This window comes from Pinus tabuliformis, chromosome 5_1 (assembly GCF_031772625.1).
Source record: "Pinus tabuliformis cultivar Carrire ecotype Pingquan chromosome 5_1, CPIR1, whole genome shotgun sequence".
NCBI classification, from domain to species: Eukaryota; Viridiplantae; Streptophyta; class Pinopsida; order Pinales; family Pinaceae; genus Pinus; species Pinus tabuliformis.
In genome coordinates this window covers 974867448-974894237 of record NC_142305.1, presented here as the reverse complement: position 1 = coordinate 974894237, position 26790 = coordinate 974867448, and the positions used below count along the sequence as shown (strand labels likewise).

The 26790-nt window shown below is 38.0% G+C and overlaps 1 protein-coding gene across 7 annotated transcripts in view; it reads right to left on the bottom strand.

Annotated features, from left to right (window-relative positions):
* Window positions 1-26790, bottom strand: part of LOC149167995 (uncharacterized) — a 98138-nt gene that overhangs the window by 29012 nt on the left and 42336 nt on the right. The gene's annotated exons all lie outside the window — the stretch shown is intronic.

Here is a 26790-nt window from a genome sequence, read left to right as displayed (position 1 = left end):
TAACTACTGGCAGTGATGCTATAACCAATCACATTCCATCTCTACCCTTGGGACTTTCTCAGCCTGCTTTGTTGGTCCACAGCAAAGCTCAAGTTTCAGTCCTAGTGGCATTCTGTGGGTGGGACCTGTTACCACTCAATTTAGCAGGGGTCCTAGGAGGGGTTCCAAAGGGACTACTACTAGACCAAAAGGAAACAACAGGATGAGGACCCACTGTCACCTCAATCAATGTCCCCTACTCTTTGTTAGAAAATCAAAAAGGCAGAAAGATTCTACTTGTGATATTCTTGTAGTCTTATTAACTTTCTTTATGTTCTTTTTATCTTCTTTTCATCAAGCAATCATCAAATCAAAACATGAAGATCAATGACACCAGATATAGGCACTCAGCCGGGGGCTAAAACCCCTCTATACGGGAAAACCAAGTCAAACTCTTCCACTGGCAGATTCAAATCAAACTTGAGACAATCCAAGACCCTAGACCAGACCAAAAAAACATCCTCCTCCACCAAGTCAACCTTCCATGATGATGAACCAAACACAAAAGACAACGCTGCTTCAATTCAGCTTCAAGTCAAAATTTCGGCCCCCAGCTTCAGAATTTCAGCCCTACTGCAGATCTGAAATTTCAGCCTTCCCAGCAGCTTCAGAATTTCGTATGTGTGAGTCAAAGAGAGAGAAAAACAGCTTCTTCTTGCTTGACAAATGTCTCCTTCTCCTACGCTAGGGTTTTCTCCTTCTTTTCTGCCTCCAGCTACTGCAGATCGAACTTCTTGATTGGTCCTTCAAATGAGGTCGAATAGCTTCCAATATAAAGTGAATCTGTGAGTTCAAATTCCCTTGATGAGGCTGACTTGTCCTTCTTTGACGCCGACTTGGTGGAGGAGGGCTAAATGACCTAATTTACATCAAAATAAATTTATTTCTTGATAGATAAAGCCCAAAAAGGGTTTGTTACATGATGACAAAGACTAAGACTCAAGACATAAATCCTAGAAGCCTACAATGGATGCTTTGACCTATTAATCATTGACCCAAGCATGAAACCCATGCTTTAATAAGTCAATTTCTTTTACAATAAAATTTATTTTTCTTGATTATGACTCAAATACAATTATGAAGCCCGACACTAGTTACATTCTTCAAGACTCCCTTTTAACCAAAGAGGTATTCATAATTACATATATACATAGGTACATGGAAAATCTCAAAATGATATACTATGAAGAGTCATAGCACACGCACTGCTATAGATTAGATACCTGACCAAGGTACTCTAATCAGGTGGGACTAAGGTGTGTTCCAAGCTTCAAAGTTCAGCCTCTATAGGTACCATCAAGCTTCTACTCTTAACACCAACCTAGGGATCTAGGTGTGTATCAAAGGTCAGAGTTCTCAGGCCAACGCCACCCTCCCTACTTCGGGATCTAGACATCATCACAAGTCAGCCAGATGTCCTCCCAACCATCTTGTTGCCCTAAGATGCTCCATCTCTCCTTATCAACTAAACCAGATATATCCACCAATCCAAGCATGCTTCAAACATTCAACCTTCTTATGGAGAGATATGCACAAATACAACACCAATTAGTAATAAATTTTCACTATACATGTTTAACAAAAACCTCTGGGGTTCTTAATCATTAGATCATCATCATATCAAACACGTCTACTTGAAAGTTTTACTTCTTCAACTTTTCAGCAGCACCAAACTCAGCCTTAGCACTTTCTTCCAAAAATATCCAAGTTTTGTTCACAACTTTATCAATCACAAATAACCATCAGTATTGCTTCAACTATTCTTTGATTTCAAACATCCTCATGGCCTTTTCATCAGGTCATTCACTTCTCTTCAAGCTCCCTCTCAACTAGGGAGACATACACTTTCCTTTATCCAAGTAATTAGAGGACAAGTTCATCAACTATCTTATTCATACAAGCTCTTCCTTTTTGCATCAACAATTCATCGGAGAATTTAGACCTTCCAAAACTTCATCATTCCTTCACATGGTAACATGGTCATGTCATTGAAGTTCTCACAGCTCCCTCTTACCATCATGCTTCACATTGTTATCAAATTATCATAAAATATGAGGTAAGCATCTTCATCATCTTTAAGACTATGTACCTGTAAAACTTAACAACAAGTACAATCAAAAAATATGTACGTACAAAAGCATGAAGTCTACTTTATCAATATGTCATTCTAATAAATCAGATTTTAAACATTCAAGACCTAAACCTAGTTAGGTTTTATAATCAATCAAGAGTTTCATCCATTAGACTTCATGAAACAACGTTTACTAGAGGTTCGTCACAAACCCTAGATTTTATCATCAAAGCTAAATTATATCAATAATCAAAAACAATATACTTCTAGAGTTTTATTATCATGCCCTAGAATATCAATTTTGTTACAAACCCTAGATTTCAAAAACTAAAACATGAATATCAACAATCAAGTTAGCATACCAGCATTTCATCTCTAGGGTTCCGTTATTATTTCCTAGAGACTTATATCAGTCTCATACTAGGGTTTTATCGTAAACCCTAGATACAAACATCAAACTCCAAAATTTAGATATGTAACAATTTTGACCAAGCTAGGGTTTCAATTATACAGAAGCACATATACCTAGAGATCCATTTCTAGGATTTTATATTGACTATTACAAGGGTTTAGTCATAATCCCTAATATACCAAACCCTAAGAAAAACTAGGGTTTCTAGACATCAACAACAAACCCTAAACAGCTAGGGTTTTACCATAATATTCCTAAACATTAAGAGTAGGATTCAACAATATATCTAAACTTTATCCTTAAGAAGATTAGAGTTTCATCATTAGTATACCCTAAGCATCAAAAGGCTAGGGTTTTATAATGAACCCTATGTTGAGAAATCTAGGGCAGCAAAAAAGTTAGGGTTTCTTAAAAGATTTCTCATTAAACTTGACATTTTCTTGTGATGTTAGATTAGTGCTTCTTCATTATTATGTTGTTCAGATTATCATCAAGACAAATGCCATCAAGAATATCACAATGCACACAAAAGAACACCAGAGATAGGCTCCAAGCCAGGGAAAACCCCACAAGGGGAAAACCCAGAAACTCTTCCTTATGAATCAGTGCAATGCAGACTTCCAAGACTTTGACCCAAGACCAACCAACCCAAAGATAAGCCAACCAACCCTCCCAAGAGATCTCTGCAAAACCAACATGAGGAAATCCTAGTTCCTCCTGCAAAAACTCGCACATGTGAGTTGTAGAGAATATCAACCTCAGAAATTTCGTCCCTCCCTAACTTCCTTGCTCTTTTCCTATGCAAAGGCACCATCAAAGAAGCTCCTTCAAGCATGTTACACCACCAAAGAAGCCATCCGAAGCAAGCACAAGAAGTCGGCCTACAAACTGTCCTCAAGTCAACCTAAAAGGAGGTTCAGTCCTCTATATATAGAAGTTGTCCACTCCACCAAAACGCACTCACTTACCTTTGAAATCAACGCAGCAAGTGAGAAAATAAAAGCTGAAAAAGAGACGAGAAAGGGAGCCTCTAGTGCACCATCAAAGGAAGGAAGAAGACCGAATCTTAAAGGGTTGTTTCTAGGGAAATCTACAGTCACACATGCAAGGACAGGGAAGGTTGCCTGCGGTCACAGTAGCAGAAACCCACAGTGGGCGTATCTCTCTAAGTGGGCTAGGAAACTAGACCTATAAGGTCTCTCAATCAAGCGAAGGAGAAGGACACTCAAGCAAAGGAAGAAAAGAGCTTACCATATCAAGGAAATCACCACACGTGCGGAAATCTAGGGCAACATGACAGTCATATCAAGTCTACACCTACACCTTGAAGAAAGAGCTCATTTGATCAAGTAGAAGAAAGGGATCATCACAAGAAAAGGGACTTATAAAGAGCTCATTTGATCAAGTAGAAGAAAGGGATCATCACAAGAAAAGGGACTTATCAAAAGGTGTCTCTTCTAGAGCAAGTGCAACAAGGTCTATCAACAATTGAGAGAAGAACGAAGTGCCGGAAGAAGGAGGTCGAAGTGTCGGAAGGAGGAAGTGTCGAAGAAACAAAGTGTCGAAAGGACTTGACTTGTGCTTGGAGGATATTCAAGTCAGGGTCTAGGGTTTGGCATTGATCAATAAGAAGCTTCAATAAGAGAAACTTACTAAAGGGTTTTCCTCTCAAGAGAAGAGAGGTTTTGGCCCTAGAAGAGAGCCAACATCTTGTGTTCTTGTTCTTATGTTTTGGTAGCAGTTTGATGAAGTACACACACATGCATTAATAGGAAGAACAAGAAGATTAAGCTACAACAAAAAGTAAAGAGACTCCACAAATTGTTATCAAGTAACGAAAAATCACACTACACTTATTTGCCCTAGATTCTTCAACATGGTATCAAAGCTAAGGTGACACATCAAGGAAAGGGCAACTCAAGAACACTCATCAAGGAAAGGCATCTACAAGGTTGAAGCATCAAGCCAAATCTACTAAAGGAAAAGAAGGCCTACCATAGCAAGAAGAAGAGCCTTACATAAAGGCACCTACAAAGAAGAGCAGATCGAAGCAGCACCTACATCAAGCGACAAGTCATCAAGCAAATCTCATCATCAAGCAAGTCCACTTGGAGAAGGAAACTTGAAGAACATCAAGATCCTAGGAAGGCAAGCCATCAAGTCTTCAAGGAGAAAGCAAATCCACTACATCTCAAAATCTATCAAGTATATGTCCCCTTTTGAATATACATCAATGTCTTTTTGCAAGGAAAGCAACAAATTGGTAGGTACCAATAACTTTCTTGCATGGAAGAAGAGGACTAATTTACTTCTCAAGGAGAATGAACTCCTAGAACATGTCAAAGGGAATATCGTTATCCCTGCTAAGGAACAAACTCAAGCCTTGGTTAAGTACAATAAGGATGAGACAAGAGCTCAAAGGATTCTAATACAATCAATCAAAGACTCTCTCATTCCTTATGTCTCCAAATTTGAAACATCAAAAGAAATTTATGATAAGCTAGTAGAGCTATTCTCGGTATCCACAACCGGAGAAGTAATATCTCTAAGGAATGAATTGTACAAGATGAAAATAACAAAGGAAGGAATAGCTCCCTACTTCATGAAAATCTTTGAAATGAGAGATTAACTTCAAGAGCTTGGGGAAGTCATGTCTGACAAAGAGATGACAACTGTAGTACTCAATGCTCTACCTGAGGATTGGGGCAACTTCACATCAAGTATATATGCCAAGAAGAAAGCAACCACACTCAGTGAAATGTGGTCTCTATGCAGGACAGAGGAAACCATACTTAAAGCAAAGGAAGATGTGGGATCAAAGGAGCAAGCATTTGCTACCATGGCCAAGAGAAAGGGAAAATTTGGCAAATTTGGTCCACGAAGAACAAACAACAAAGACATGTCCAAAATCCAATGCTAAGGATGTCAAGAATATGGACACTACAAAAGGAATTGTCCTAAGCTTAAGAAGGACAACAAAAATAAAAGAAAGAGGGAAGAAGCTCACATGACTCAAGAGGTGAAAGAAGAAGAGAAGCAAAAGAAGGAAAGTCCTCCGGATATCTAATATGAGTAAGTCAAACTCTTTACTTCAAGTCTTCTTTCAAGGTTTTGGGTAGAAAAGGAGCATGTAGAAATTGCATGGCTAGAACAATCGTCTAGAATCTAGAAGCATGTAGTACATAGAGTTCTAGATACTCATGTAGAAGTAGCATTTATAATGAGAATAAAATGCATGGTTAGAAATATCTTCTACAATATAGGAGCATGGTAGATATATCTCAAGATATTCATGTAGAAGGAGCATACCTAGTATGGGACCTCATCCACGATGAAAGAAAATTGATCATGATTAAGAATCTTAGAAGACCTCCATCATCAAAAGAAAAGAAACATTTGCAAGGCAAGGGGCTTAAAGATCCTATGATGGAATCTTCAAAAGAAGGTTCATGAACCAAAGCAGATGTCTCATAGGGAATCCCACTCATGGGATTCAAGAAAAGGATGATATGTAGGCAAGCTAAGATGAAGCAAGAAGGGCCACACCAAGGACAACCAAATGAAGCTAAGATGATCAAAGGAGAATCAAGATGAGGTATGTATGCATCAAAGTTTAGTCATGTTATCATATGTATATTATTAAGACATGGGAATAGTTCTATAACATGATCAAGTATGAAAGAATCTCTTTCACCAAGGACATGCTCGAAGGCATGTACTACAATGCAATGAAGCTCAACAAAAGAATATTCTCACATAAGGAAGTATAAGATTGCTGACTAAGAAGCAAGAAGAAATGTTAACTAGTCCAAGAAGCAAGCAATGAAGAAGTGCTCTCACAAGAAGCATAAGATGGTTGACCTATCTATCTAAGAAGAAGCAAATGAGAAAAGAGATCAAGCATGTGAAAAACACCATGATCACCGAGAATCACTATCTGACAAGATACTTTGAAGATATCTCTCGAAAGAAGGCAAGACAACTCTGATAAAGGAAGGAAGGACCCTTGACACTCATGAAGGCCTTGGAGATATAAAAGATGCAGATAACTGATTCTACTCTACGAAGATGTCTGAAGAAGCCATCTAGCAAAAAGAAAAAGCAATGTCGGGATGAAGTCATGATGGGCTAATAGGTTGAAGCATGTAAACAAGCAAGTACAACGAAGCATCCATGAAAAGAGTATTCCAAAGTATGAACAGATGACAGAGGAGTAGCCAGATGACAAGAAAACCTGATGTACGGCAAGAAAGCCACTTTCCACGAAGGAAGCAATGACATGACAAACCAGGAAGGAAAGTGATCAATGGATGGTGCCCTCCCTAGAAGAAGTTCAAACAAGGACTTCATGATATCAAAGAAAGGAAAGAGATCAAGCAACTGAAGGACCCACGGAGAAGAAGTTGTTGATGAATGAAAGAGTCCCTAGTTCAGAGGGAGCTCTGACAAGTGATAAAAGCAGATCACCCCTTATTACAAAAGAGTGACAATTGTGTTTTTCCATTTCATGGATCATGCACTAGGCTAGGACTAATAGTCGTAAGTCTAGATGAAGGCCATGAATGAATATAGACACAAGATAGACACAACATTCTTGTCTTCAGTTGGGAAGAAAGAATGGGAGGATTAGGTAATCATCTGGCATCTGATACTCTTTGAGGATGTGTAGGACATCCAATACAAGAGTAGGCAAGAGGACCGATATTCTTTGAGGGCTGGGAACCCAAGACAAGAATAGTCCTAGAAGGGCATACTCAGTGAACACCTGGGTGGGTATGTACCTTGAGAGACAATGATGAGGTTGTCTATAAATCATTGGTCTCACCATCATTGTAGCTCATTATCTCATGAAGACATCGAGTTGTTAGTCAAGGCCTTGCACTATGACAATGATGATTGATATGATGCTATACGAGATGGATTGGAAATCCAGTTTCTCTTATGTGAATTCTTCATAAATTGATAATAGCCAAACACCTTGTAATATTGTATGAATACCTCCCTAGTTAAGAGGGAGTGTTGAAAGAAATGTAACTAGGTTCGAGTCTTCATAAATGTACTTTTGATATTTGTACTTATTTAAGAAACAAAATATTATTTTTATAATATATGTCAATGAGTTTCTTGCTCATTGAAATAGGTCTAGCACATGTTAAGTGCTATAGGTGAGTCAAATAGTCAAAAGGAAATGTTGAAGGCCTTAAGGGCATGTTACACCATGTATTAGGGTCAAGAGAATACCTCCAAGCAAAGTCAAGTCCCCTCCTATGCAAAGGCACCATCAAAGAAGCTCCTTCAAGCATGTTACACCACCAAAGAAGCCATCCGAAGCAAGCACAACAAGTCGGCCTGCAAACTGTCCTCAAGTCGGCCTTCTAGTCGGCCTAAAAGGAGGGACAGTCCTCTATATATAGAGGTTTTCCACTCCACCAAAACACACTCACTTACCTCTGAAATCAGCACAGCAAATGAGCAAGTAAAGGGTGAAAAAGAGACGAGAAAGGGAGCCTCTAGTGCACCATCAAAGGAAGGAAGAACACCGAATCTTAAAGGATTGTTTCTAGGGCAATCTACAGTCACACGTGCGAGGACAGGGAAGGTTGCCTGCAGTCATAACAGCAGAAACCCACAGTTGGCATATCTCTCTAATTGGGCTAGGAAACTAGACCTATAAGGTCTCCCAATCAAGCAAAGGAGAAGGACACTCAAGCAAAGGAAGAAAAGAGCTTACCATATCAAGGAAATCACCACACGTGCGGAAATCTAGGGCAACAGGACAATCATATCAAGTCTATACCTACACCTTGAAGAAAGAGCTCATTTGGTCAAGTAGAAGAAAGGGATCATCAAAAGAAAAGGGACTTATCAAAAGGTGTCTCTTCTAGAGCAAGTGCAACAAGGTCTATCAACAATTGAGAGAAGAACAAAGTGTCGAAAGAAGGAGGTCGAAGTGTTGGAAGGAGGAAGTGCCGAAGAAACAAAGTGTCGAAAGGACTTGACTTGTGCTTGGAGGATATTCAAGTCAGGGGTCTAGGGTTTGGCATTGATCAATAAGAAGCTTCAATAAGAGAAACTTACTAAAGGGTTTTCCTCTCAAGAGAAGAGAGGTTTTGGCCCTGGCAGAGAGCCAACATCTTGTGTTCTTGTTCTTATGTTTTGGTAGCAGTTTGATGAAGTACACACACATGCATTAATAATAAGAAGAAGAAGAAGATTAAGCTAACAAGAAAAAGTAAAAGGACTCCACAAATTGTTATCAAGTAACGAAGAATCACACTACACTTATTTGCCCTAGATTCTTCAACATATCAGATTCATCGAATAGCTTCTTCACAAGATGTCATGTCTTGTTTTCATCAGTATTCTTCATCATGGTCTTCCTTTAGGCATCTAAACAAATGGATTCATCTTCACATTAGGCTTACTGTGTCAGTGCTTTTGTAGCTCCCTCTTAAATCAACAGCCTATGGTTTACGAGACCATATCCAATGTTGATCATCATCTTCATGTCTTCATTCGGAAGAGCTCAAACAAGTCCATAGCACATCATGCTAAAGCAACCAAGCATACTTGCAAACTACTCTTCCTGCAAACTAAAAACATGAGTTGACTAAATCAAAGAGGAATCTCAAAACATGCATACCTTTTACTTCAATTGGTCATCTAGTCTTCCTTAAACTGCTTTTCATCTAGAAGATGAGGCTTCATCATGCTGCAGTTATACCAACAAACTTCTAAGAAGCTTGCTCCAAATCTGAGAGACTAGAAAATATTTGCAATATCATCATGGTCCTTCTTTTATCATTTGAAGAAATCTTTCCATGAAGTCATTCAATGGAGGATCCTTGAGTGACCCTCACTAGCCAACTGTTGCACGAGCTTCTTTTGTTATCATGTGATAGATCATTGTTATCAATGCATCAGGATTTCGTATAACGAAATCTTCTAGAAGATCTTTCTTCACCAAGCATCCACATTCATGGTTGATTTCCACATGAATCTTTATATCAGAGTGTCCAAGGATCTGACTTGATTACCAAGTCACCAATCACAGGATCCTTATTGTTCCCACCTTCCATCATGCTTGCCAAAACATAGAATCCTCTTACTTACTTTCTTCATGATGTACCTTCACTACTTATTGACAAGTACAACCAAGCGATAACAAAAGAATGATGTTAACCTAGCAATCTAGGGTTTTCATGGAATCTTAGAGGATAGACTTCTAGGGTTTACAAATGCCATATACAACTCATCATCCTCATCCATTCATACTTGTCATATGCCTTAGATTGCACACGAACCCTAGAGACCAAGGGTTAGGGTTTTTATGAGAGAATCAACCGAAATCAAAGTTAGGGTTTCCATATGGCTAGGGTTTTCATGTACTATCTAGGGTTTTACAATTTTAGACATCAATAACTTTCAATAAAGACTACAAACCATAGAACCATATATAAGCTGCTAACCCTAAAAGATTTTTATGTTAGACCCTTAACCAAATGATCATATTGTACATACCTCAAGATTGCATACCTTTGTCGTCGTCACAAGGCCTTTTTCCAACTTTTACGATGACTGCTTTCAAGAGAAGACTTTTGTCGAGCGCTAACTTACAAAGGTACTGCAATTTTTTATTATGTCATTATCCTTTTTGCTCCTTTCAAATGTGAAGTCTTCAAAAAAATCTATCCATAAGGAACTATCCTTCCCTTTTTGATATGTTATTGCTCGTCTCATTTGTATCATGTTCATAGATCAGATTTATTTTGTCCTTGAGACAGGGACTTATCACCAATATAGGGCGAGAGGATCACCTTCTATAAGGGTACCTGTAGTTTTTCTTAATAAACTAGACCCTAGATCCAGATCAGCTATAAAACGATGTTATGAAAGATAGATTTCAGATGCCTTACATTTTGTAGAAGTAGATACTTCTAAATTCAACATATATGTGTGTGTGTGTGCGTGCACGCCCTTGACAAACATTATGTTCGGTCATCAAACAATATATATACTGAAAATGTCCTTCAAAGAAAAAGTAAGCTTTCAAAGTCGGTCCTTCAAACTTCACCATTCAATCTTGACTCATATATAGATCTAAGGACTAAGTTCTCTTGGCATAATTAATTTCTTGTTCTCCATAGCAATGAATATTTGGCTTCACTGCTTACCTTTCAAGCTCAGATTAAATATGGAATTGTGGTTTTTACTTTAGCCATCTCAACTTTCATGTCACTGAATAGGTATAGCTTTCAAATAGCTCGGACTAGGTTTCTTATATACACAGATAAGTAAGGGTCTTGACCCTCTTCCAACATGACTGTAGTGTTTGAAGAATCAATTTCACAGTTATCAAAGGTTTAAGAGTCATGTGATATTCATACATAATACTCATGGAGAAATGTGAGAGCCACATCACTAGACAGTTCGTAATGACACACGTGTGTATGTGTGTGTGTGTCTATCTATCTATCTATATATATATAGTCAACGTTTTGATGCCTTTCAAAATTGTATATCAATGCCAACTGAATTGCAAAGACATAATGACGATGCCATACAAACTGAGTAATGATACCATGCCATATCATTGAGTCGAAGACCGTAGAGGAAAATGGCATACATACCAACCAATTGTAGAGAACAAGATCATACTTTGATGCCCATACTGTAATGTGAACGTGCGACCATATCCATAGAGATGCAAAACAAAGATGCGAGACAAGTTAAATAGTTGATGTGACGACAGAGCGAGATCGTCCTCTAGTATAGGTGCGAGTGACCTGAGGCATAGAGTGAGAGGCTAAGAATATCATTATACCATAACTATGGAGTCGAGTTCACTGTGATATGGATTGATCATTGTATGTCATATATTTATGAATAGAGTCGGGAACACTATGTGTCATTTATATGAATCTCAGAACATCCACTCATTGCAGTGAGACCATTAGAGAATTTGTCTTGTGGCTAAGTGAAAGAGAGTATTAATCTTGTGATGCGAAAAGAGAGCCATGTAGCAATGTGACTGAAAGACATGAAGAACCCTAGAGCCACCTGAAAATCTTAGAAGAATCTGTGCATTCCGAAATTCTGAAGTATTACAAAGTTTGAACCTCTGAAATCTCACTATGCTTGTGGCCTAACCACTGAAACTAGGGCTTGTACTTATGCCTAGAATTGTAAACTTCTTTTCTAGGAGCTCAGTCTTAGGTGATTGATTGCCTTTTGCTTCTCTAGAAGCCCTTTTTGACCTTCTTCATTCCCTTATGCAAGTAAACCAAGCTCTAATACCATTTTGAGAAATCTAGCGCAGAGGAACAGTCAGGGTTTCTTAAAAGATTTCTTATTAAACATGATATTTTCTTGTGATGTTACATTAGTGCTTCTTCATTATTATGTTGTTTAGATTATCATCAAGACAAATGCCATCAAGAAGATCACAATGCACACAAAAAAACATTAGAGATAGGCTCCAAGCCAGGACCAAACCCTACAAGGGAAAACCCAGAAACTCTTCCTTATAGAATCAGTTCAATGAAGACTTCCAAGACCTTGACCCAAGACCAACCACCCAAAAGATAAGTCAGTCAACCCTCCAAAGAGATCTCTGCAAAACCAACGTGAGGAAATCCTAGTTCCTCCTACAGAACTCGCACATGTGAGCTGTAGAGAATATCAACCTCATAAATTTCATCCCTCCTTGACTTCATTGTTATTTTCCTGCAATTTTGCTTCTCTATCTTACCTAGGATCAAATCAAAGGTTGATGTGAGATATATCTTCCAAATGAGGACGACCTCTTCTTTATATAGGCTTATTAAGGGCAGATTAGGCCTCTTCTAGGCCGACATGAAGGGGTTGGCCGACTTATCTTTTGGTGGCTTCTAGATTTAACTTTATACATAAAATATATTTCTTTCTTTTGATACTTGAGCCACACAAGGGATATTTCATCATGACTTGACCCTTTTGACTTTGCACAAGACCCTAAAGCACACAATGGGTGCTTGACCTAGGACAATAAACCAATGGGCAAGAAACCCATTTACAATAAATAATTTTCTTTTACAAAATAAATATTGTTTCTCTTTTCTTTTGACAAGTACACAATACAATTATGAAGACCTGCACTGGTTACATTTTTTCAACACCCTAAAGGATAGGGTTTCACCAAAATGAGCAAACAACAAGATATAGAGTGATAAGAGTAGATTCAACCTAAAGATTAATCATCCAAACAAGAATCCTTATGATTCAAAACCCTAGACATGAGAGAGTTAGTAATATGAAGCAAATTTCAAAATGAAGAATATTCATACCTTCTTCTGCAACAAGTTAAATAAAATCAAACATACCTTGAGTTTTTCTTTAACAAACCTTGTAGAGTTTCTTCAACAACATGCTTACTTTTATGATACAAGTCTTTCTTTGAAGGTTCCTCCATAATCCTTATGCATTCCTGCAAACTTTCCTTCTAAGGAAAATACAAAGAAAGGATTATGAGTATGTAATATAAATAGATCTAGGTGTGTGGAGGAAATCAAACATGAAAGAGGAAACAAAGAATAATATACTTATCTTTTGGTAAAATGGTGAAGGCTCCCTCTTAATCCAATCTTTCTGAGGGATACCTATAACTTATCAAAAACAATTCAAGAATTTCTAACAAGACATATTAGATCAAAACATAAAAGACAAACTTTACAAATACTTAAAATAGTAATCTAGAAGGATATGCAAGGAAAGACTTAATAGTATAAGTCTTTGACTTCAGATTCTTCAGTCTTGTTCTTCTTTGGTGGAGCTTTATCAACAACATTTTAAGTTCTCTTTCTCTCTTTTTATTCCTTGGATTTTCGAAACATTGACTCTTGTAATGTCCCATCATATGGCAATTGTAGCATTCAATCTTTGATAGATCAACTTTCTTCTTTGGTCCTTTGAATTTCTTGTATCATCCCTTCTTGTGATTAGCAAAGTATGCATTGGATGTGTTGTCTTGATCTTCTTCCTTCTTATTATTGCTAATGAGATGTGGGCTTCTTCTTGACTACAGGCATTCCACATTTTTTCAAAGGATGGTGTGTCCTTCCAACTACTAATACCTGATGCAAAAGAGCTCCATGATTTTGGTAGATCTAATATGTCAAGAATTTCTAACAAGACATATTAGATCAAAACATAAAAGACACTTTACAAAAACTTAAAATAGTAATCTAGAAGGATATGTAAGGAAAGACTTAATACTATAAGTCTTTGACTTTAGATTCTTCAGTCTTATTCTTCTTTGGTGGAGCTTCATCAGCAACATTTGCATGTTTTCTTTCTCTCTTTTTATTCCTTGGATTTTCAAGACATTGACTCTTGTAATGTCCCATCTTATGACAATTGTAGCATTCAATATTTGATAGATCAACTTTCTTCTTTGGTCCTTTGAATTTCTTGTATCCTCCCTTCTTCTTGTGATTAGCAAAGTATGCATTGGAGGTGTTGTCTTCATCTTCTTCCTTCTTATTATTTGCTAATGAGATGCAGACTTCTCTTCTTGACTGCAAGCATTCCACATTCGTTCAAATAATAGTGTGTCCTTCCAACTACTAGTATCTAATGCAAAAGAGCTCCATGATTTTGGTAGGCCTAATAGTGCAGCAATCACAAGTTCCTTTTCTGGTATAGCATCATCAATGGCTTGTAGTTCATCTCTTATTTGAGAGAGCCTCACAATATATGAAAAAACATTATCATCTTTTGTCATCCTCATTGTTCTTAGTTCATTCTTGAGACTAGCTATTTGTCCAATGTTCTTGATGGTGAATGGTTTGGAGAGAGCTTCATACATCCCTTGAGCAGTATCTATGTTGGATATGTAGGGGATTAGATTGTCCCTTACTCCATCCACTATTAAATTCATGGCCAAGATGTTTGTTTCCTTGTACTTTTCCTTTCCTGCATCCTTTGTTGGTTTCGCAACTTTTCCTAGAACAAAATCCAATATTTTGTGCTTAGCAAGGATGAGATCTATCATCTTCTTCCATGCCCTATAGTTGGAGGCTCCTTCTAGCTTATTTTCAATCTTCATTGTCATGTCTTCTTTTCTTGATATAGATAGTAGGCTTTCATTCCCTTATATGATCCTTTTTCGTTGACCCTTTCAATAGATCTTCAAGCTGCCTTTTTCTTTCCTTCTTTACCTTAGCTCTAATACCATGTTAGAAAATCAGAAAGGCAAAAAGGTTCTCTTTTGTAAATAATTACTTGTTATATTCTTGTAGTCTTATTAACTTTCTTTATGTTCTTCTTTTATCTTCTTTTCATCAAGAAATCATCAAATCAAAGCATGAAGATCAATGACACCAGATATAGGCACTCAGCGAGGGCTAAAACCTGTTATGTAAAAAATTAGTTATTATTTAATTTTTTAGGTTTATTCTTTAATTTTAGGTTAATTAGACAAAAGGGCACGATCATAAGATCATGCCCTTTCCCCAAGGGGTGCCCATGGCGATATATAAGCCAGGAACCCCCACTGTAAACAATCGTCTTCAGTCAATTAATCATTAATACATATATATATATATATATATATATATATAGATATATATATATATATATATATATATTTATGTGTATCTAGAAGTTGTCACTTCATTTGTATCCGAGCAAGTTCAGTTCTCCCACTGTACATCCGCTGACTCCATTGTCCACTGCATAGACCGTGTCGCTCCGTTGCTCTTGTCCGCTGGCCATCCGCACGTAATCATCACTGTTCCGCTGCCCATCGTTTTGCTGCGTTGTGTCGTGCCACAGCATGTTCCATCGCTGCCCACCGTAGCTTTCCCCACCCACGCTGTTCGAGCATCACAGTCCGCAGTCTGCACCTGTCCGCAGTCTTTTGCACACCCTGTTCCGTCCATCTCTGTCCCCGCCGACATCCCCCGCACCAGTCTACTGCTCTGTCCGCTTCCATGTATCCCATTTCCACTGCACACAATCTCCAAGCCATCGATCCGTAGCCATCGTTTAAATTGCGGTGATATTTGCTAATTTTTTTTGAACAATCATGGGTTTCCATCAATCAACGTGACTGTTCGGGGTAGAAATATATAATATATATTTATATCATCAAATTATATATAAGGATTAATTTACATATATATATATATATATATATATATATATATAATATAATTATATATATAAGTTATATATATTACATAACTTAATCTAATTATAAGTTATATATATATAACGCCAATTTAATTAATTTTTTTAATTAAAAAATAATAATTAATTAATTAAAACTTTAAGCTGGCAGATAAATACACGCCCCCACAAACTCGCTCAATGTCGACAATGACAATGGCTGATTTCCAAAAAAAATTGGTTGACACAAAGCATAAGATAAATAACAACAACGATGAGGTTAATAAAGATTAGATGATTTCCAGATCAAGCTTGAGGGGCAGGCTGACGATATCAAAAGTCTTTAGGATACAACAAATCGAATAGAAATAAAGATGGAAAATCACCGTGTCCAATCAGGGGTGGATCACAAAGAGACCTTAACATTGTTGAAACTTCTATGTAAAATAATCAATTATACACCCGCACAACTACTACAAGAAGATGAAGAAAATCAAGAGCACAACTCATCAGATTCAACGAAATCAACAGACTCTCAAGAAAAAGCTGAGTCCCCAAAAAAATCAGCAACACCCCTAACGCGACTCTTACAAACAAGCAACTCTGGGATACCTTTACCAATCAACACCCCTTTTTCGCTCAACCATTAGCGACATACTAGTGAAGGGCAAAAGTCAAGATGCCTAAATTCGATGGAAACGAAAAAAACAATGTTGCATGGATAAATAAAGCAGAAGAATACTTTGAGATATATGACATCAATGATGATGACGAAAATCACAGGCACGCATCCATGAAAATGGAAGGGGAAGCATATAATTGGTATATGTGGGGGAAAAAGACAACACACGTCATTAGTTGGAGAAAATTTAAAGATGCATTCTTTAAAATATTCCAAGGTGTAAAGGAAGAAGAGTTTTTTTCAAAAATCATCAAATTACGACAAAAAGGAAGTGTGGACGAATACACTCAAGAATGGGAGACCTTAGTAACACGAGTACCTGGGTTATCAGTTTCTCGTCTAATTCAATCATATGTCTCAGTGCTCAAAACCCATTTACAAGTAGAACTTGAGATGCATGACATTACATCAATAGAAGTCGCAAGACGAAAAGCAAAAACAGCCGAAAAGAAATTCGAACAAATATTTTGGTCAAAATCGGAAAAAAACATATTCAAGACGAAGAATACCCCAGTATGTGGACTCAAATAATACAAGATATGTTCCACCACATCGTCGTGAAGATGAAAAATCTAATGTGGAAATGCAAAGGATAAAATAGGGTAAATGCAAACGTTGTGGTGAGAAGTGGGACCCCAAACATAGATGTGCTAAAGGAAAAGAACCAAAGAACCTATATAATTGTGAAGCAACCAATGATTCAAACAGTGAAGATTCTGACATAGAAGAAACAGAAGATGCCCCAGAATTCTCACCAGAATTAGATGACGAAAGTATTCCGCAAGTGTCACTATCAACTATGACAGGTATATCACAACCTCAGACCTTAAAGCAGTGTTCCACAGGGACTCACCCCCACCCCTAGGGGTCTAGTTTCCTCGCTCCCCTGCGCTCCGGGGACTTGGGGACGAGTAGGGGACGTTTCCCCACACTCCCAAAAATTAGGAAACTCAGGGGGACGTGCCAGGGAGTCGTTTCCCTTTCCTGAGGGGGCGTTTCCGAAAAGGGGGACGAGGGGGGGACGTGAGGGGCGAGGGGGGGCGAGGGGGGACGAGAGGGGACGAGAGGGGACGAGGGGGGACGTGGCACACGTTTATGCAAAAAAAAACGATTTTAGTTAACTTAACGCTAAAACTAATCTTTAATTAATAGTTAAACTAAGCGTAGGGTTTTGAAATTTAGCTGTTTCATGTTATAAAAACCTCAGCGTGAACACAGAACAACACACTCACGGCCTTCACTGAGCGCTCCACTCACAGCCTTCGATTTCACTGTTCAGATTCCAGAACTCCTCCCTCCCTCCGGTCGAGCATCGTGCGAGCAGCATCTCTTGTCGAGCATCATGCAAGCAGCACCTCCCGTCAAGCATCGTACGAGCAACACTGCGTGCGAGGAGCGGACTACTACAGCCTAACAGGTAAGTAACAGTGCATGAGCATTTGCGTAACTGCGTTTACATCTCTGCGTTCACTTGATTTGATCAAGGATCGAGCTTCTTATTTTAATCGTTATACTGAGAAATTTTAGATGACCGAGACCATCAAATGCAAACAGGCTGCAGAGAGGTAATGCATTGTATTCACTTGCTCAATCCCATCTGCATGACACCGAGACCTTTTCTATAATCAACCTCAACGTGTATTGAGTTGCTATGCTTCAAAGGGGATGAATATGTTTGCAAGTATTAGCTAGTTGAAGTGCAAAAGTATGTAGCCTTAATGCCACCGAAAATTAGAGTGATCCACCTGTAATACGAAACTTAAGCCCTGATTTGGTGCTTCAGTAGAGAACAGAGCAATTCACTTCTTATTTCTAGAATTCGAGCTAACAAAAATTGAGCTCTAACTTCAGAGTTCAAGGCCGAAAGCTTGGGACAGACCTTCCTTCATCATTCAAATGCTATTCTAGTAGACCTGTGATCAACCAAACAACAAGAATGAAGCTCTAACCCTTAAAAGATTCCTTCATTTTGCTCCTGTAGGGTGATCAAACAGTTCAAATGATAATTCGTTAATATCTTCACATCTTTTTATATTTTCATCAAGATACATCACATCTCAATTTATATTCTAAGTAGGAGCAAAGGATTTCTCATATGAACGTTGGAGGTAATACTTCCTTGTGAATGAAGAAAGAACCATGACTTTAGACTCCCATGTCCCTTATCCAAATGTAATCCTGTACTGTAGGAACCTGACATCTGCTATTGAATTTTCTTGATTTAGGCTGCTGTTTTTTTTTCATTTTTTTTAATTTCTTTTTTTTATCATTATGTTTTGAGTGTTCACTGTGTTTTAAAAAAAAATTGAAACTGTTTTTGTTTATAATTTGACACTGTTTTTGTTTATAATTAGAATTTTAAATTTATTATTTTATATGATATTAGAAATTTAGATAATGATATTCATATCAATGATCATGCTTTGCAGCTTTCAATTCAAACCAAATTGTCATAGTGGACTCAATTAATAAATTATATTTTATATTTATAAGTTTTTAAGACCCTGACGCTCCCCCACGTTTCCTAAAAAATGGTGGGGAGCTTTTGCATAGGTCGCTCCCGGGCCCCCTCGCTCCCTCGCCCCCTCGTCCCGGAACCTTGGTGGAACATTGCCTTAAAGTTAAAAGGACACATAAAGAAGAACAACATAGTGGTTCTCATCGACTCTGGTAGCACACACAATTTTTAGATGCAACTGTGGCAAAGAGACTCAATATTTTTTCATTCCCCTTACCAAACATGAAAGTGATGGTAGCTAACGGTTAGAAGATTGAAAAGGTGGGGAAATGCCATAAGGTCAAATTGCAGATTCAAGACTTTAATTTAGAGTCTTTGTTCTTCACGGTATCGTTAGGAGTAGATGTAGTCTTAGGTATCCAATGGCTACGAACTTTAAGTACTTATGCCGCCAACCATCAAATACAATTTATAAAATTCAAATGGGGAGGTTGGAAGTACAAATTACACGGATTCCAAGCACGAGAGAATCAAATTGTATGATCATCTCAGATGATGAAGATGAGTTGAAAAGGAGCACCCACTTATGTAGTACAATGTCACCAATTAGAAATGTTATCTGCAAATATGACCAGTGAAGAGTCACCAGAGATACAAGATCTAATTCAGAAGCATGAAAAAGTATTTCAAGACCTACCTATGAAAATGCCACCTAATAGGGAAATTGAGCATACAATAGAAGTCAAGGCAGGGTCAGGACTCAGAACCCGTCAACATCAAGCCATACCGATATCCACATCACCAAAAAATGGAAATTGAGAGATTAATCAAAGACCTTTTAAAGTGTGGGACCTTGATCATCTTGGAATATCTGATCAAGTGGAAGGACTTACCTGAAGAAGACGCTTCTTGGGAGAATGAATCATTTTTTCAACAACATCCGTCATTACATATGCTTTGAGGACAAAGCATTCTTTCGAGAGGAAGGCAATGTTATGTAAAAAAATAGTTATTATTTAATTTTTCAAGTTTATTATTTAATTTTAGGTTAATTAGACGAAAGGGATCGTCAAAGGGCACGATCATAAGATCATGCCCTTTCCCCAAGGGGTGCCCATGGCGATATATAAGCCAAGAACCCCCATTGTAAACAATCATCTTTAGTCAATTAATCATTAATACATATTTATATATATATATATATATATATATTTTCTACGTATCTAGAAGTTTTCACTTCAAAACCCCTCTATAGGGGAAAACCCTGTCAAACTCTTCCACTAACAAATTCAAATCAAACTTGAAACAATCCAAGACCTTAGAGCAGACCAAAATACTTTTCTCCTCCACCAAGTCAACCTTCCAAGATGATGAACCAAACACAAAAGTCAACGTTGCTTCAATCCAGCTTTTGTAACGCCCTCCTCCCACATTTACCCAAGTTAACCAGTCCGCTGGGGTAAACGTGTAACAAGAGGCTACTACAATCTGATTCAACTCCCCATGTATAATTAAGGAAGTGGAACCAACGAAACATAGAGAACCTGAACATCTACACCTGCAACAGAACCCCCAGGAGCCATCCATCCCATCCAGGTGACTAGCCCCTAAGACAAACTCACATTTCACTGCCCTAGAGACATGGGCATGCATGCGACTGGGGCCCCCCACTTCAAAATTTCGGTCCCTAACTTCAAAATTTCGGCCCTACTATAGATCTGAAATTTCGAACTTCCTAGCAGCGTCAAAATTTCGCTCGTGTCAGTCAAAGAGAGAGAAAAACAACTTCTTGCTTGATAAATGTCTCCTTCTCCTTCGCTAGGGTTTTCTCCTCCTCCTTCAGAATTGTGCTCTTCTTTTCTACCTCCAGCGACTGCAGATCGAACTTCTTGATTGGCCCTTCAAATGATGTCGAATAGCTGCCAATATATAGTGAATCTGTGAGGTCAAATTCCCTTGATGAAGTTGACTTGTCCATCTTTGAGGTCGACTTGGTGGAGGCCTAAATGACCTAATTTACATCAACATAAATTTCTTCCTTGATAGATAAATCCCAAAAAGGGTTTGTTATGTGATAACAAAGACTAGGACTCAAGACATAAATCCTAGAAGCCTACAATGGACGCTTCGACCTATTAATCATTGACCCAAGCATGAAACCCATGCTTTAATAAGTCAATTTACCCATGCTTTAATAAGTCAATTTCTTTTACAATAAAAATTGTTTTTCTGTATTATGACTCAAATACAATTATGAATACCAACACTAGTTACATTCTTCAACACTCTTTACGGACATTCCCCAATGGGAGCAGTCCCAATATGGTGGAAATCACTAGAATGATGAGGTCAATAATAATGTACAATGTGATTTCCAAAGCCTATTCAAGGAAGAGGCTCAGATAATAGGTTGCTTGTTTTAGAAGCAAAAGAAGGGCTCTCCAATAAAGGCTTGGGGGAAGGAGGCCTAAACCTAGGTGAAAGGATATTCAATAAAAGAGTTATGCCTAGATCAAGGTTTCCTAGAAAGGGAGGACCTGTCTTAAGGTTTTGTGAAATATAGATCAAACAAAGGTTGGAACCACAAGAGAGACCTAGGGGATCCAAACGAGGCCTAGGGTTTGGGGTAATCATCAACAATATGACTAGGTCAAGCAAGGATTAGAAGGAAGGGTTGAAGAAAGGTGAACTTCCGATGAGTTTTTCAGGCAAATGACCCTAGAAATGCCTCTAACCAAGGAAAGTGAAGAATAGAACTCATGACACATGGATTGCTGATAGGTGATCCGATCCTGTTGGAAAAAATTGGCACTTTCGCTTCCTTAGAACTTTGACAATTTGAGTGCAACAGAGCCTATTCCAATGCGAGAGGATGAGGTATAGAAAACTCCAAAAGTTGAGCCAAGGTCACCAATGATTTCCAAAGTAATACAACGACCTTCAAGTGCAAAGTGGGAGACAATAACCCCTTCCACTTCTGTCAAAAGACATCAATGGTTCACTAACACATTGAGAAATGCTCAAGAGATTGTTGAGACCCCTAAGAGCACATTCAAAGAGATCAAACCTCCGAAGAAGTTTCCAAGATACATGGCATTTAAGAGCAGCATTCAATATTTTGAACCTTCCAACTTTTAGGAAGCACCAGACTAATGGGTGCAGTGGGATGCCATGGTGGAGTACACCTCCATCATGAAGAATGATGCTTGGGACATTGTGCCAATATCAAAGGGGAAGTCAACTGTGAGTTCCAAGAGGCTCTAAAAGGTCAAGCATATTGCAGATGGCAACATCGAGAAGTTCAAAGCAAGTTTTGTGGCAAGAGGGTTCTCCCAAAGCGAGGGAGTGAACTACAAGGAGATGTTTGCTCTAGTTGCCAATTACACTTCCATTACATCAGTTATGACCTTGGTTTCATTTATGGGATGGAGGATACATCATATGGATGTGAAGAGAACATTCCTTAATGGGATCATTGAGGAAGAAGTATACATAGAGAAGCCTTAGGGCTTTGAAGTAAGTGGGGAGGAGTCCCATGTTTGTTTTGCAGTGAACACCTTGAGTCAGCTCATGTGGAGCCTAGGCAGGAGCATTGGGTGGCAACACAACATGTGTTCATGTATTTAAGGGGAAAAGTGGAGTATTGTCTGAAATATCTTGAAGATGGTGAAATAAAGTTGAAAGGGTATTCACACTCAGATTAGGTAGGCAGTGCAGTAGACAGAAAGATCACCTCAGAGTGTTGCTATAGTTTGATATCAGTAATGGTATCATGGTTCAAAGGGAAGCAAACTCCCATGGCACTTAGTTCAACATAGACAGAATACATACCAATTTTTTGTTTGTGAGGCCATATGGCTTCGCAAGTTACTTGCAGAATTGTTTGATTAGGAATTGGAACCTACAGTTATTTATAAGTTGTATTAAACCCTCTAAAAATCTAGTGTTTCATGACAAGTCCAAGCATACAGAGATCAATCACTTCATACCAAAAAGGGTTCACAAGGGAGCAATGAAGCTTTAACACATTCCCATGGACCAACAGGTAGTTGATATTCTGACCAAGCCCTTGGCAAGAGGGAAATTTGAGACATTCAGAGACAGACTTGAATTGGTGCAAAACTCCCTTCTCATAAGAGGGAATGTTGATAATTTTAGCTCAAACAAGAACTTCCACACAGATTCAATGTTAATGTGCAAGAAGTAGTTTGAGATACTTTCAAAAAGTAATTCTGTTTTCAAAAAACAAATCTATTTTTGAAAATTCATTCTATTTTGTAATTCACCTTTGTAACAAAAGTAAAATGTCTTATATTTAGTTGTTAAACTCTGAAAAGGTGTATCTCGTGCATGCATACCATGGACTAGAAATACACTCAAAAATAGATTAAGGTTTTGGTCACAACTAAAAGTATAAAAACAAGTCAAGATAGAGGTTTTCAACACATTTGAACAGTTGAGTAGGCTGAGCAATCGAGAGTGAGAGAGAGAGAGAGTAGGGATTCAAGCAGAGGTGAATCCAAGCAGCAGATAGTTCCATAAAAGTTGTTGTATAGTTTCATGCAGTTGTACAAAACAATTCTATATTGTAATACAGAAGTCTATAGAGACAGGGTCATACAATCCAGACAACATGCCATACTATCAGTGTGTCCGTACAACTCAATCAAAGGCAGTTTTGTGAACCATGCACTTGCTTTTTTGGCAGCCTGTGGAGGTTTCATTGTAAGTATTTCAAAGGAATGAAAAATTGCTTTCATGGAATAATTACCTAAGTATGTGTGAAACTAATTTCGTGCTTCTGCTATTTAATTTGCAATTATCATGTGATCAATGTTATGGTTTCGATTTAATTTCAGCATTATTTAAATTTAGCAATTCACTTGTTTAATTGAGATCATAAGGACATCAATCATATAGGCTTGGAATTTTCACATGAACAGGGCCAATGGCGTAAGGTGTGCTTCTTTTGAATGAAGGACTGGATGTCATTCAATTAAGGTCCTATGTGTTATGTTCAAAAGAGGGTCAATGCCTTGATGGTTGCATCATTCAAACTAACCCAATGAAGATAAAAGGGGTGTTGCATGTGGTCTTCGACCCATGGAACAAGGCTTAATTTGAAACGGAAGTGATTAAGTTCGATGGGAAAGACAAAAAAAAGGTGCCCCTCTCCTCTATAAGGCCACAAAGGGGATGGGGGGTACATGATAGAGTAGTATCAAAACGTAAGTTATAGCATTGGGTTGTTATGGGCTAGAAATGTAAACTAGTTACAACATTGAGCCAATGTGGGCATGAACTCGTAAATGAACAAAAACACTATAATGATATTTTGCTAACAATGTTAAGCTAACAAATTGTACGCAATGCTTGTGAAGAACTGAGGCTGCTACAGCGAATGGGTGACTTGAAATAGAGTCTTAGTCTTGTTGGACTGAGCATATTGTCATCATGGAAGATGCACAAAACCCTTATGAACATGAAGAAAGTATCACGAGTGAAACCATGCAAGTTGGAAATGAAAAGACTTGAGTACAGTAGACAAAGAAACCAAGAGACTCCTCAAAAAAATTATAGAAACCATGAGGAGCTTGAGGGTAAAGGTTCAAAGCTGCAAAGTAAATAATGAAAGGTAGATTAAAGCTCAAGAAGAATAGAACCAGTTGAACGATGCCTCGTTGCAAAGTTTGACAGATATACAAAGGTAAATGCATCATGAACAAAATTCAAACAATTTTGCTTGGAGTACAAACAGCAGAACCTCCAAATATGGGACATATACACCATCAAAATTCTTTAACAATGAATCAACTATCTCCGGAGATTTATTAAGCAATTTGAGATCTTCTTCTTCTCGTAGGCAGTAACAAAAGAGGCCTTCTAACAACAGCTTGTAGGAAGAGTCCAAGAAAGCAAAACAACCTACTTTTGATGGTGCAATAAAGTTTGGATAGGAAATTAAAGCTTGGTTATGTGGGATCAGGAAGTGTTTTTCAAGTTCATAATTTCTCGGTAAATATGAAACTCGTAGAGGCCATATTCAATTTGAATGGCATATAGCAATTTGGTGATAACATCTTAGATAGGTCAAGAAAATCAGCAAGATAAATATTGGATGCAATTCAAGAAGTGCTTTCGACAAAAGCATCTGTCTAGTAGATACTATGACAATAAAGTCAAGGATTTCCATGAGTTAAAGTTGGAACAAATGATAATGGATGATATGTAAATAAATTCTTGGAACTCCAAAGGTAAGTCAAGTACATCAAAGATAAGAAGGTAAAAATCCAACATTTCTTAAGTGGATGACCTCAATCCTATAGAGACAGAATTGAGTTCGACAAACCTTAAGGCTTAAACCTTTGATGAGGCTATGACAAAGGCTAAGTATTATTATGAACAAAACAAGAACAAGCCCAAGGTTCACAAGGCTTGGAAGGACAAGAAGGAAAAGCTTAACTAGAGAAAGAAAGGGTTCAAGCCCCCACTTTATAAAAATCCACCAAAGAATTTTCAAGAAAATAGGTCAATACAAAGTGAGACTAAGCCAGTTGAATAAATAGGAAAGAACCCAATAGATCCTATTTGATTTTGAGGATGTGGAGAATAACATTTTCTCACACATTGTCCTCATTAGAAGGAGAACACCAAGAATGTTCATAACATTATTATGCCTTCTAAATAACTTCCAACAAAAATAATATTATTCCCTCTAACTAGCTCCAACAACCAAGTCAACAATAAATAAATTAGGGCTTATTTGCAACTTCTTTCCAAGAATAGAAGCAAGTAGCTTGGGCAAATTCCTTAGCATGATAATAGACCAAATCATGCTCTAAAATAACAAACCTTACGCTTATCGACAAGTGTGCCCTTCTAGAAGAGTCACACATGTGATAGGACATGTGCATGTGAAGAATAGGACATGTGCATGTGGGTCACCTCATCCACACTCATGGCAAGGTAGATCCATGTAGAATGAGTCAAGTGGAGATACAAGTGACAATGCATGTATGATCACAAGGTAGATGACGTGGAAAAGAACCAAATAGACACCTAAGATAGACACACGACCTCATAGAGATGTGTACTAGGCAACTTCATCAAATACATGTGTGCATGTGTCATCCAACCTCCCAAGTAGACTTCTCCAACAAATGGCATGAAAATGAGTATAAGCAACCTATAATGTTCCCAACTCAAACCAAGAAAACTAACAACAAATAGGTTGTCCTTTCCTTGGCTCACCCGAGAGGAAAAGAATGCAGAGACACACTAGGTTTGGGCACATGCACAAGGATTAATGTATATGGATAAGACTAAGCATGACTAGAAGTTGTTGGGTGCAAGACATATATAGCCTAGCTCTAGTCCTTTCACTTCTTTTGTTTCCCTGGCAAAGAAGAAGGATGTCACTATGAGGATGTGCATTGACTATCATGCACTAAATAAAAAGACCATCAAGAACAAGTACCCTATTCCACATATTGATGAGCTAATGGATGAGCTACATGGAGCGGTCTATTTCTCTAAACTAGATCTTCGTTTAGGATATCATTAGATGCGATTCCAAGAGCAAGATGTGCACAAAACAACTTTTAGGTGTCGCTTTGGACATTTTGAGTGTTTGGTGATGCCCTTTGGGCTATCAAAATGCTCCAACTACTTTGCAATTCTACATGAACCATGTGTTCAACAAGCCATTGCAAAAAATTTCACTTGGTTTTCATTGTTGACATCTTAGTATAGAGCAAGTCATAGAAAGAGCATCTTCGACACCTTGATGAAGTGTTAAGTATATTAGCAACTAGTTCCCATTTTGCGAAAGCCCCTAAGTGTGAGTTCTACATGACTAAGTTATTGTATTTGGGATATGTCATTGGGGAGGTGGTGTGAAAGCACATCAAGAGAAGATTCAAGCTATACTTGACTAGCTAGCACCAAACAACGTGTCACAATTGCGGGGCCTCATTGGT